The sequence below is a fragment of the Saccoglossus kowalevskii genome, chromosome 19 (genome assembly GCF_978046115.1).
Source record: "Saccoglossus kowalevskii chromosome 19, keSacKowa6.1, whole genome shotgun sequence".
NCBI lineage: Eukaryota > Metazoa > Hemichordata > Enteropneusta > Harrimaniidae > Saccoglossus > Saccoglossus kowalevskii.
This window is the reverse complement of record NC_140659.1, coordinates 7514250-7519491: the sequence shown is the minus strand read 5'-3', so window position 1 is coordinate 7519491 and position 5242 is coordinate 7514250. Positions and strand designations below refer to the sequence as shown.

The 5242-nt window shown below is 33.7% G+C and overlaps 1 long non-coding RNA gene across 1 annotated transcript in view; it reads right to left on the bottom strand.

Moving 5' to 3' along the window:
* Positions 1-207: 207 nt before the first annotated feature.
* Positions 208-5242, bottom strand: part of LOC100378291 (uncharacterized) — a 20091-nt gene continuing 15056 nt past the window's right edge. The window contains exon 3 of the long non-coding RNA XR_013422422.2: positions 208-305. This is a non-coding gene — a long non-coding RNA (uncharacterized LOC100378291). The remainder of the gene's footprint in view (positions 306-5242) is intronic.

Here is a 5242-nt window from a genome sequence, read left to right as displayed (position 1 = left end):
AAAACGCGTTTTAACTCGTACTGCAGTATTATTCTTGGTTGGTCACGACAAAGCGCCCTCTGACGTTATTGGGAATTAATTATTTAGTTTGGTCTGAGATTTTGTAAATAATACCAGTAAAAAATATTTGTCGTAAAATTTGTTGGTTATTTTTTTTATGTAGTCGCATACATTTCGTTTTTTTTGGGGGGTTGCGATGATGATCCGTTTTCTGAATTCAGGTAACGTTTTGTTAAATGCTAATTCATACAACAGCACAGCAACGCAGTACAGAGAGCGCCCAAACAAAATGCACTTCCTTTGCCCTGTAAAAAAACATAAAATAAAACAATCATTTCATCGACTCACACTGTGCCACTGGATAGTGTCCGAAAAATGTTCGTACCAATTTTAACTCGTGTGAATGATTACGCCCTCACCGACATACTCAACATTTATGAGGGCGCAGTAACGTAAGCCAAGCCGTCCAGGGCTCATACCACTAATTGAATTTCCATAGACGACAATGTTAACATATGACGAGATTGCTATATGAAAATGACGAAGAAAGTTGAAAATATGGCTCAAAAATGGGAAATCAACATGCCAGTAATCAACCATATGAAAAAAACTAACATGTTGGCCAGCTCAAACTCTTGCAAATCTCAGGTAAACAAGACACACCTACTGTATTTGGATTGCACCAAGAGAAATCACTGGAAAAACACCAAGATTAGAACATCCATTAACACACAGAATAAACCCACAGGTACACAGCCGCTAAGTAGTAAACAAAAGACCACATGTTGGTCTCACCTCTGACCCAGGTGATTACGCCCTCAAACAGGGAGCACCTGAGAAAAATAATATTTAAAAAATTTCATTGGTTCTTGCTGGGCATTTAAATTGAGGGCTACGAGCAGCCATTGGTTAATTAGTGGCATGAGACCTTCAGAGAAATAAGAAGGTTTAATAAAGTTCTTGTTGATCTTATATATGATGGAATATCATTAGACGAGTAATTTCCCATGCAAAAAAAATCCCCAAAATTTAAACCCTGGGAGTTATTTATCAAAATCTACCACTTGGTGGCGCCCTATACCCAGACAATTAGTTGTAGAAAGTGGCAACATACACACTCAGCATAACACCAAAATAGATGGTAGGCAATGAATATAAGCCTGATTATTAGATGCAGTACTGTAAAATATAATGTTCTCATTCACCACAAACAAGTACAGACCAACGTTTGGCATGATTAGTAATTTTAATTAATTTCTAGAAATAATACATAGAATAATGACAATTAAAAGTAGTTTATCACTATAATTTAAAAAAAAAAAAAAATTCTACTGAATCAAAAGTCTCAATTCATCAGCTCATTATTTCTCCAATTAATTAAAAACAAAAAAACAATTCCACGGTATCTGCATTTAGGCCGGAGACCTGTGACGGGCAACCTTGGATATACCAAAACACAACAGTGGTTTGATTTACCATGGCCACACATAGAATTTGCTCAACATAAAATACTTAATCAAATCTTATGTGAAAAAAAGTAGTTCAACGAAACAATTTTATGATTTAAAAAGAAATAAAAATAAAAATATACAAACAAGAAAAGGATCTAAATATAAAATACTTGTATTACACATCCCTGATCAAATTAAATTCAAATCAACAGGATTTCTGATTAATTGGGGGGGGGGGGTACATGCACTGTTCAATAATAAACTCAAGATGGGATTAATTAGCTAACTATTCACAAAAATTCTGAGAAAAGAGCAATAATTGTGAAATTGAAAGAGTTGTACTACTTGGCTAATATACTGACAGTATGCAAATATCTTGTCAGTGACAAGATACACAACACAATTTTGAGAATTTATTTAAATATTTGGGATTTTGACCTCATTAAACTTTGAATACGGTACATTAGAAATGACCACACTACAAATTGTTAAGTTTGTCTGCCATAATATGAAAATAAGACAAAAAACCCATAAAATGGGGTTAAGCATTTTTCTCAGAATTCCTAGAGCCATTGAAATTAGTGGTGACATGAATAATTCATTGATGAATGAATAAAATTTTTGGACCAGTTTAATAAAAACATTTATATTTACAGACCACAGCCCAACCACAGCCAATTAATAAGATTAGGGCAAAAAATATACCGAATTACAAATTTTCAAAATCTTCAACCAAGATATAAGAGATTGACAGAAATGGGTGAAACGCATAGCAAAATATAACATTTCTGGATAAAAAATTACTCCATTGTGTCTAAATAGTTGAATACAAAGCAAGAAAAGTGGTAAAATAAAAATAAAAAAGATTCCCAGTTACTTTGCACTATACCTGCCAAATCAATGGAGCTGATCTCATGAAATGTGTGCTTGAACACACAACCTCATAATTATCAGATCTATGCAAGGTCAGGAGAGGTCAAAAATTATAATAATTAGGTCAAAGTAAACTTTGGTTATGTAAGATGAGATCTGCCAAAAATGACTAAATTCCAGTGAATAGAGCCATAATTATGGTTAAAACAACAACCTCAGGTGGTCCTAGGCAAACTGTTACTTCAGGGCTCATACCACTAATTGAATTTCCATAGACGACAATGTTAACATATGACGAGATTGCTATATGAAAATGACGAAGAAAGTTGAAAATATGGCTCAAAAATGGGAAATCAACATGCCAGTAATCAACCATATGAAAAAAACTAACATGTTGGCCAGCTCAAACTCTTGCAAATCTCAGGTAAACAAGACACACCTACTGTATTTGGATTGCACCAAGAGAAATCACTGGAAAAACACCAAGATTAGAACATCCATTAACACACAGAATAAACCCACAGGTACACAGCCGCTAAGTAGTAAACAAAAGACCACATGTTGGTCTCACCTCTGACCCAGGTGATTACGCCCTCAAACAGGGAGCACCTGAGAAAAATAATATTTAAAAAATTTCATTGGTTCTTGCTGGGCATTTAAATTGAGGGCTACGAGCAGCCATTGGTTAATTAGTGGCATGAGACCTTCAGAGAAATAAGAAGGTTTAATAAAGTTCTTGTTGATCTTATATATGATGGAATATCATTAGACGAGTAATTTCCCATGCAAAAAAAATCCCCAAAATTTAAACCCTGGGAGTTATTTATCAAAATCTACCACTTGGTGGCGCCCTATACCCAGACAATTAGTTGTAGAAAGTGGCAACATACACACTCAGCATAACACCAAAATAGATGGTAGGCAATGAATATAAGCCTGATTATTAGATGCAGTACTGTAAAATATAATGTTCTCATTCACCACAAACAAGTACAGACCAACGTTTGGCATGATTAGTAATTTTAATTAATTTCTAGAAATAATACATAGAATAATGACAATTAAAAGTAGTTTATCACTATAATTTAAAAAAAAAAAAAAATTCTACTGAATCAAAAGTCTCAATTCATCAGCTCATTATTTCTCCAATTAATTAAAAACAAAAAAACAATTCCACGGTATCTGCATTTAGGCCGGAGACCTGTGACGGGCAACCTTGGATATACCAAAACACAACAGTGGTTTGATTTACCATGGCCACACATAGAATTTGCTCAACATAAAATACTTAATCAAATCTTATGTGAAAAAAAGTAGTTCAACGAAACAATTTTATGATTTAAAAAGAAATAAAAATAAAAATATACAAACAAGAAAAGGATCTAAATATAAAATACTTGTATTACACATCCCTGATCAAATTAAATTCAAATCAACAGGATTTCTGATTAATTGGGGGGGGGGGGGTACATGCACTGTTCAATAATAAACTCAAGATGGGATTAATTAGCTAACTATTCACAAAAATTCTGAGAAAAGAGCAATAATTGTGAAATTGAAAGAGTTGTACTACTTGGCTAATATACTGACAGTATGCAAATATCTTGTCAGTGACAAGATACACAACACAATTTTGAGAATTTATTTAAATATTTGGGATTTTGACCTCATTAAACTTTGAATACGGTACATTAGAAATGACCACACTACAAATTGTTAAGTTTGTCTGCCATAATATGAAAATAAGACAAAAAACCCATAAAATGGGGTTAAGCATTTTTCTCAGAATTCCTAGAGCCATTGAAATTAGTGGTGACATGAATAATTCATTGATGAATGAATAAAATTTTTGGACCAGTTTAATAAAAACATTTATATTTACAGACCACAGCCCAACCACAGCCAATTAATAAGATTAGGGCAAAAAATATACCGAATTACAAATTTTCAAAATCTTCAACCAAGATATAAGAGATTGACAGAAATGGGTGAAACGCATAGCAAAATATAACATTTCTGGATAAAAAATTACTCCATTGTGTCTAAATAGTTGAATACAAAGCAAGAAAAGTGGTAAAATAAAAATAAAAAAGATTCCCAGTTACTTTGCACTATACCTGCCAAATCAATGGAGCTGATCTCATGAAATGTGTGCTTGAACACACAACCTCATAATTATCAGATCTATGCAAGGTCAGGAGAGGTCAAAAATTATAATAATTAGGTCAAAGTAAACTTTGGTTATGTAAGATGAGATCTGCCAAAAATGACTAAATTCCAGTGAATAGAGCCATAATTATGGTTAAAACAACAACCTCAGGTGGTCCTAGGCAAACTGTTACTTCAGGGCTCATACCACTAATTGAATTTCCATAGACGACAATGTTAACATATGACGAGATTGCTATATGAAAATGACGAAGAAAGTTGAAAATATGGCTCAAAAATGGGAAATCAACATGCCAGTAATCAACCATATGAAAAAAACTAACATGTTGGCCAGCTCAAACTCTTGCAAATCTCAGGTAAACAAGACACACCTACTGTATTTGGATTGCACCAAGAGAAATCACTGGAAAAACACCAAGATTAGAACATCCATTAACACACAGAATAAACCCACAGGTACACAGCCGCTAAGTAGTAAACAAAAGACCACATGTTGGTCTCACCTCTGACCCAGGTGATTACGCCCTCAAACAGGGAGCACCTGAGAAAAATAATATTTAAAAAATTTCATTGGTTCTTGCTGGGCATTTAAATTGAGGGCTACGAGCAGCCATTGGTTAATTAGTGGCATGAGACCTTCAGAGAAATAAGAAGGTTTAATAAAGTTCTTGTTGATCTTATATATGATGGAATATCATTAGACGAGTAATTTCCCATGCAAAAAAAATCCCCAAAATTTAAACCCTGGG